Genomic DNA, 8,925 nt, shown 5'->3' with positions numbered 1-8,925 from the left:
GATTGTACAGATCTGGTTGTCTGTGGTGTGGGCACAAGGTCCTGTTTTGCTGGATAAGCTGGATCAATATTCAGTTTAATTGTATTGCGGATAAACAGATTAATTGTTTTGGGTTGAGGAGCGCAGGGATGGCTTCCACCCATTGTCCTGGTCTGTCACCTCTCCTTACACCCCATGTGTGTTGTTAATGAGGACTACTGGCACAAAACTCATTACAAAATCCATTTATTTTAAGTGGGAACAATAAACATTAGATGGGTAGTACCAGGGTTGGACTGGCCCACAGGGTAAACCTCCGGTGGGTCCCACCTTCTATAAGAATCAGGTTCCAGACTGTGCACTTGAATTATACATTATACATATGTTACCTTGTGCTGCACAGGACTATGGTGTATTCTCTACAGAGCATTGCTGATGTTAATCTGGTACATTATCATGATGCACTAGCAGTATTTAATATAATATATATATACATATATTATATATAAAGGGTCCCAGACGATGTACTCTCTAATGGTTACCCAAGCCTCTGTGGCGGCTGGCCACACCCCTAAACATGGGCCCTTCATTCCCCAGTCCGACACTGGGTGGTACGTAGATGAAAGGGGAAATAAACTGGGCTTGTGACACCTGTTCTATGTACTACATTGCTGCTGGGGCATTATAATCACTGCAAATAATCATGTGTGTGTCACCACCAACCATGTAACAAAAGATAAATGCATAAAACAAACTGTTACAGGATGCTGACCCAAAGAGCTAACAATCTGTGTGGGAAGGGAAGATGGAAAGAAGGCTGCCTCACCTGGGCAAGATGAGCAACCCATTGAATTATTTATGCATTTGGTATCCCGTTAGTTTACGGTTCCTTTAATCCTTGTATGTCTTATCTCCACATAGTAACCAATGCAGAGCGCCCAATATGGCTGCCGCGTCTGGTGCTCTGCATAGAATGAAAAATGCATGGTTCTGTCACCAGTTGCAAGCATTGCGTATCCTGCCCAGTGTAATTCCCTGTAGTGAGCCTAAAATGGCTGCCTCACCTGGATCCTCCGTGGGTAGGACGAATAATCTTTGCAACAAAAGACCCAAAATGGCTGCCACTCCTTTTGTATTATCTCCATGGTCTCAGTATTTCATGCAAATCTAGACAGTTTCTGTTCTGTGCTAAGGGCCTAATTCAGCCCTGATCGCAAAAGCAAAATCTTTCTCAAATGGGCAAAACCATGTGCACTGCAGGTGGAGCAGATGTAACATGTGCAGAGAGAGTTAGATTTGGGTGGGTTATATTGTTTCTGTGCCGGGTACATACTGGCTGCTGTATTTTTACACTGCAATTTAGATTTCAGTTTGAATACACCTCACCCAAATCTAACTCTCTCTGCACATGTTATATCTGCCCTCCCCCTGCAGTGCACATGGTTTTGCCCATTAGTAAAACATTTTGCTGCTGCGATCAGGTCTGAATTAGGCCCTATGTTTATATTGGATGTAGTTACATTGCCAGCAGTCGGGATACTGGTGGTCAGGATACAGATGCCGGAATCCCGACCACTGACAATACAGACAGCCGGCATCCCAGCTGACAGGGACTATTCCCACTCATGGGTGTCCACGACACCCACAGAGTGGGAACAGAACCTGTGGTGAGCGCACCAGGCCCGCAAGGGGCTTAGTTGCGGTCACCCCCTGCTGGCATTCTAGCAACCGGGATCCCGGCGCCGGTATGCTGATTGCCGGAACCCTGTCTGCCGGCATCCCATTCCCAACGTGTTCATAATGTACGATCTTGAGTCTTATTGGAGAAACAGCTCCGTATACAATTATTATTATATTGGTGGGAGACTTGTGTAGCTATGAAACCTGCACATATTTACCATGTATTTCTCCATTTAGGGCTTGTTCTACTGCCTGTAGTGTTAGTCAGTGCTTATATACAGGAACACTTGGTGTGCAAGAAAAATGCTTCCCCCATGGTCACAGGCTTGTCAGCGTTTTCATACCCAACCTCCACCTTCAGTGAGGTCACCAGCTCCTTGTGAACAAAGAGTCTGCAAACATTGGTTCAGTAAACAAAATGGCTGCCTCCACCATGTGTGACACTAGACCAGCGACTCTACCTATACAACAAACAGAAAATGGTCGCTCGCGCCCCTGCTGCGGCTCAGTACCGACCCCCAAGAGCACAACTCCTTGAGACAATCTATACAAAAAATATGGGGTGGTCCACAAGCGCTGCAGATAATAAATGGATGGTTCTCAGTTTCTCAGAACCATATACGACTTCATGGAACACATGGATTCTTCCAATGCGTATCACTTCGCAACTTCTCAAAGGTTCGCACCTTACGACTAATCTCCTCAATACGGGATATATACGTCAAAAGGTTTCTTTAGACAGTCTTCTCATCTATACTTATTTCTCCAAGGTAACAATGATTCCACAACCCGTCCCTTAGAGGGGGCACTCACCTTATTGATGTGCCCTATATTCCTTGAAAGGTATCTTTATTGGCAGCAGGCCTCAAAGTTTCCACTGGTAACCAACGATTTTGTAGCAGATATGTGGATAAATCACAAAAGGGTATCCAAAAAAATGCACAGATTTATTGCACCATATACAGATATACCCATAAAAACATTAGGACTGAATAAAAACATGAAACAGACAAAAATAAAAATTTAAAAATTTACAATCTCCTGGTTAATGGGAAACCGTTTTTTCCACCATATGCCCTATGGTACCCACCACTCCAAAAACATGCATAGAGACTATTAGCTCAAAAACTGAGTGGGGATCCTATTAGGCTGTAAGTCCGGGTTGGAGAACTAATGATGGGGAGATAAGATTGGCTAAGCTTGAAATGCGTACCATTTATGAAATGCAGACTCTTGATCCAAAAGGTCTGAACGTGGATTTCGAGATGAAGTGGTTTTTATAGGGGTGGATTTGTGAGAAAAACAACTATAATATATCCACATACATATAATTTCGAACCATGTTTACTGGATTACTAACCCATTCTCTGTTTTGATCTTTTTATGAATTGGTTGTGGCGTTATGGAGTGAAAGCAATTGGATCACAAAGAAGGAAATGATCCTCTCGAGTTTGCGTTCCACGCGACGGACCTGGTGACCCGCACTTCCGGTTAAAGCGGATGTCACGTGGTCGCGCCTCCCGGACAGGAAGTAGAACATCCGCACGTGGAGGAGATGTCTGTTTGTGGACCGCAAGAAGAGCCAATAAAGTTATTGATATCACGAAAGGACTTATGGGTTATCTAAATGGAGGACAGAAACTACCAAGAACGGGAGGACAAATCCGGAATTGGCTAAAGGACACTATATGAATTATGAGGGTGTTTGTGATCCAGTGCTGCGTTTGGTTTTCACCAATTAACTTTGTATGTTATTTTTGTCGATGGGATTTGTCACAACTGAGGGCCTGAGCTGACGGGAGGCAGCCTCAGTTGTAGGGGCTGAGATGTACCGGAACCTGGGAGGTTGTATCAGACCCCTGGACATGTAAGTAACATGAATAATAACTGCCCGAAGGCGTGACCACGACAACTTGGATAAAAGTCAATGATGTTTATTATGACAACTCCGCAACACAGCAGCAGTAAAAGAAAACGTAAAAGTCAGCAACGAATAAATACAGTTCCTGGGTACTACAGGATGGCAGGAGCCACAGGGCACTGGTAGTGTGAGATAGTTCTTATGATCTTCTAGATGGAAAGTCCTTACCAGGCCCGACTGTAGCAATGGAGATAACCCAGGATTGTGCCAGCTGGTGTTCCAGGAAAAGCTGGGTTGCTGAAGATAAAACAGCTGCTGTGGATACTGGCTGGAACCAGACTGTTGTTAGCACGGAGTGGATACTGGCTGGAACCAGTTAAATAATAAATGAACTTGGGAGCGATGAAATATGAACTGAAATGTAGAACTTGAGAGCGGAGAAATAATAATACCGGTGGAGAGTGGTAAAGTGTAGAAAGGACACCGGCCCTTTAAGGGAAGCTGTACTCTGCTGGAAGCTGAGCTGGAAGCAGGTAAAGTTGTAGCTGGAAACAGATGAATCCACAATGGATTGGAGAGTCAGGCTACACCGCAGGTGGAATGCTGGTGCGGGTCTCTATGGTGGAAGTCTTGAGACAGGAGCTGGAACCTGGAAGACAATCACAGGAGAGAGACAAACAGGAACTAGGTTTGACAACCAAAGCACTGACGCCTTCCTTGCTCAGGCACAGTGTATTTATACCTGCAGCAAGGAAGGGATTGGCTAGGCAATTATGCAGATTATCAATACTGAGAACAGATTGGTGGAAATGATCAGCTGACAGAATCCAAGATGGCTGCGCCCATGCAGACACTTGGAGGGAAGTTTGGTTTGTAATCCATGTGGTAATGAAAACAGTAATGGCGGCGCCGGCCACCGGAGACAGGAGGCGCCAGGCTGACAGATGCACATCCAACCACGCGGACACAGCAGAGGCCGCGGCTGACGTAATCGCCACTCAGACACTCTGCATGCAGAAGTTCAGGGACGGCGGCCGCGGGAGACGCCATGCCAGGTGTAATATGGCGTTTACTGTGACAGCGTCCCAGAGTGACAGGAGAGGATACAGGAATGTACACATTCGGTCCTGGAGCGCTGAGCCAGCCTTAGGAGGCATCTGATGGGTAAGAAATGGCGTCCAGATACCCGGATCGTGACAGGATTTATGTGAAATAGGTTTTATGAAGATATTAGGAGGTATCTGAGGATGATATGTGGAGAAAGTTTTGTAAAATAAGATAAATAATAAGGTTTTTTGTATTGAAGTCTGGTGATTGGCCAGAGAATTTTAAGGGAGGTTCAGGAAGTATAAAGGACCGACTTCCTGACCCCATAAGACACCTTGAGGAAGGATCTTGAATCCGAAACGCGTCGGAGTTACATGCTTACATCTCAGGTTGTATGGATTTTTCACCTGATACTACTGCCTAATAGGATCCCCACTCAGTTTTTGAGCTAATAGTCTCTATGCATGTTTTTGGAGTGGTGGGTACCATAGGGCATATGGTGGAAAAAACGGTTTCCCATTAACCAGGAGATTGTAAATTTTTATTTTTGTCTGTTTCATGGTTTTTATTCAGTCCTAATGTTTTTATGGGTATATCTGTATATGGTGCAATAAATCTGTGCATTTTTTTGGATACCCTTTTGTGATTTGTCCACATATCTGCTACAAAATCGTTGGTTACCAGTGGAAACTTTGAGGCCTGCTGCCAATAAAGATACCTTTCAAGGAATATAGGGCACATCAATAAGGTGAGTGCCCCCTCTAAGGGACGGGTTGTGGAATCATTGTTACCTTGGAGAAATAAGTATAGATGAGAAGACTGTCTAAAGAAACCTTTTGACGTATATATCCCGTATTGAGGAGGTTAGTCGTAAGGTGCGAACCTTTGAGAAGTTGCGAAGTGATACGTATTGGAAGAATCCATGTGTTCCATGAAGTCGTATATGGTTCTGAGAAACTGAGAACCATCCATTTATTATCTGCAGCGCTTGTGGACCACCCCATATTTTTTGTACAGCGACTCTACCTGCCAAATCCTCATGAGACGTTGTAGGAAACAGACTTTGCTGTAATGTGCGAGCAATCTCGTCTGGCTGCACACAACCATTAATAATAAAACACTATTACAGTAATGTTGTAGTGTAGGAGCTGGTTGCTGTAATAAGGATCAGGTGTAGATGTTTTGGGAAGTTATGTAAGGGGCTCAGACATCCCCTCTGCTGCTCCTAGAACGTCCCGTCTCGCTCAGGCTCCCCTGGGGGCTTTGTTTAACGCTAATTAAGCAGAAAAATGAAAACAGGAAAGGGCGGAGGGCAGAGCTGGGCGAGAGAGCGTGATGGCGGATCAGCTCCTTCTGCGATAAATCAGGCACCATAGGATCATCTGCTATAGGACGTGAGCTCATGGTAATCCAGCCGCTGCCACTCTCTGTGTAGGATGTAATCACACTGTACTATATAATGATGCAGAGTATGTATACCCTGGTAATGATCACACCGCACTATATAATGATGCAGAGTATGTATACCCCAGTAATAACCACACTGCATTATGGGCCTTATTCAGAGAAGTATGCTAATGCAGCTGCAAGTGCGATCTTATACGCAACGCAAGTGCAGATATCAGCTGCTGCCCAGAAGCTACAGCAACTCATTCGCAACTGCGCACACATACGCACGAACAGGGAGCATCGAACTTAAGGGTAGTCCTATGGATAAGCAGACTGGACGCAGCCGCAGTCAGACAGGAACCATTTTTTTTTTAAAGTTAGGGCTCGCAGCTGACGCCATATACACCCAGAAAACAGCCATGACACGCCTGTGTTTAAACAACCACTCCCCACTAACCCCATGGTAACACCCCCAAGTGGTCACTTCCTGTCAATCACTTTGCAAAGGAATCATTGTGAGCGGGTTCACAGCGGCACCTTGACACATGTGCAATGCGAATGCAGCGTATGTGCAGTCTGCTGATAATCGCTCAGTTCCGTGTAAAAATAAGAATCTACTCACCGGTAATTCTATTTCTCGTAGTCCGTAGTGGATGCTGGGAACTCCGTAAGGACCATGGGGAATAGACGGCTCCGCAGGAGACTGGGCACATCTAAAGAAAGATTTAGGACTATCTGGTGTGCACTGGCTCCTCCCCCTATGACCCTCCTCCAAGCCTCAGTTAGGACACTGTGCCCGGAAGAGCTGACACAATAAGGAAGGATTTTGAATCCCGGGTAAGACTCATACCAGCCACACCAATCACACCGTATAACTCGTGATAGGAACCCCGGTTAACAGTATGATAACAAAAGGAGCCTCTGAACAGATGGCTCGCAATAACAACCCGATTTGTGTAACAATAACTATTTACAAGTATTGCAGACAATCCGCACTTGGGATGGGCGCCCAGCATCCACTACGGACTACGAGAAATAGAATTACCGGTGAGTAAATTCTTATTTTCTCTGACGTCCTAGTGGATGCTGGGAACTCCGTAAGGACCATGGGGATTATACCAAAGCTCCCAAACGGGCGGGAGAGTGCGGATGACTCTGCAGCACCGAATGAGAGAACTCCAGGTCCTCCTCAGCCAGGGTATCAAATTTATAGAATTTTGCAAACATGTTTGCCCCTGACCAAGTAGCAGCTCGGCAAAGTTGTAAAGCCGAGACCCCTCGGGCAGCCGCCCAAGATGAGCCCACCTTCCTTGTGGAATGGGCTTTTACAGATTTAGGCTGCGGTAGTCCCATTGCAGAATGCGCAAGCTGAATAGTGCTACAAATCCAGCGCGCGATAGTCTGCTTAGAAGCAGGAGCACCCAGTTTGTTGGGTGCATACAGGATAAACAGCGAGTCAGTTTTCCTGACTCCAGCCGTCCTGGAAACATAAATTTTCAGGGCCCTGACTATGTCCAGTAACTTGGAATCCTCCAAGTCCCTAGTAGCCGCAGGCACCACAATAGGCTGGTTCAAGTGAAACGCTGATACCACCTTCGGGAGAAACTGAGGACGAGTCCTCAACTCTGCCCTATCCATATGGAAAATCAGATAAGGGCTTTTATAGGACAAAGCCGCCAATTCTGATACACGCCTGGCCGAAGCCAGGGCCAACAGCATGACCACTTTCCACGTGAGATATTTCAAATCCACAGTCTTAAGTGGTTCAAACCAATGTGATTTCAGGAACTCCAAAACCACATTGAGATCCCAAGGTGCCACTGGGGGCACAAAAGGAGGCTGAATATGCAGAACTCCTTTGACAAAAGTCTGAACTTCAGGCAGTGAAGCCAGTTCTTTCTGGAAGAAAATCGACAGGGCCGAAATCTGGACCTTAATGGACCCCAATTTGAGGCCCAACGTCACCCCTGCTTGCAGGAAATGCAGGAATCGACCCAGTTGAAATTCCTCCGTTGGGGCCTTCCTGGCCTCACACCAAGCAACATATTTCCGCCAAATGCGGTGATAATGTTTTGCGGTGACATCCTTCCTGGCTTTGATCAGGGTAGGGATGACTTCCTCCGGAATGCCCTTTTCCTTCAGGATCCGGTGTTCAACCGCCATGCCGTCAAACGTAGCCGCGGTAAGTCTTGGAACAGACAGGGCCCCTGCTACAGCAGGTCTTGTCTGAGCGGCAGAGGCCAAGGGTCCTCTGAAAGCATCTCTTGAAGTTCCGGGTACCAAGCTCTTCTTGGCCAATCCGGAACCACGAGTATAGTTTTCACTCCTCGCCTTCGTAATATTCTCAGTACCTTGGGAATGAGAGGCAGAGGAGGAAACACATAAACCGACTGGTACACCCACGGTGTTACTAGAGCGTCCACAGCGATCGCCTGAGGGTCCCTTGACCTAGCGCAATATCTTTTTAGCTTTTTGTTGAGGCGGGACGCCATCATGTCCACCTGTGGTCTTTCCCAACGGTTTACCAGAATTTGGAAGACTTCTGGATGAAGTCCCCATTCTCCCGGGTGGAGGTTGTGCCTGCTGAGGAAGTCTGCTCCCAGTTGTCCACTCCCGGAATGAACACTGCTGTCAGTGCTAACACATGATTTTCCGCCCATCGGAGAATCCTTGTGGCTTCTGCCATTGCCCTCCTGCTTCTTGTGCCGCCCTGTCTGTTAACATGGGCGACCGCCGTGATGTTGTCTGATTGGATCAGTACCGGCTGATTCTGAAGCAGGGGCCTTGCTTGGCTTAGGGCATTGTAAATGGCCCTTAGCTCCAGAATATTTATGTGAAGCGAAATCTCCTGATTTGACCACAGTCCTTGGAAATTTCTTCCCTGTGTGACTGCACCCCAGCCCCGAAGGCTGGCATCCGTGGTCACCAGGACCCAGTCCTGTATTCCGAATCTGCGGCCCTCTAGTAGA

Source organism: Pseudophryne corroboree, chromosome 6 (assembly GCF_028390025.1).
Source record: "Pseudophryne corroboree isolate aPseCor3 chromosome 6, aPseCor3.hap2, whole genome shotgun sequence".
Lineage (NCBI taxonomy): Eukaryota > Metazoa > Chordata > Amphibia > Anura > Myobatrachidae > Pseudophryne > Pseudophryne corroboree.
This window is presented reverse-complemented; position numbering follows the sequence as displayed.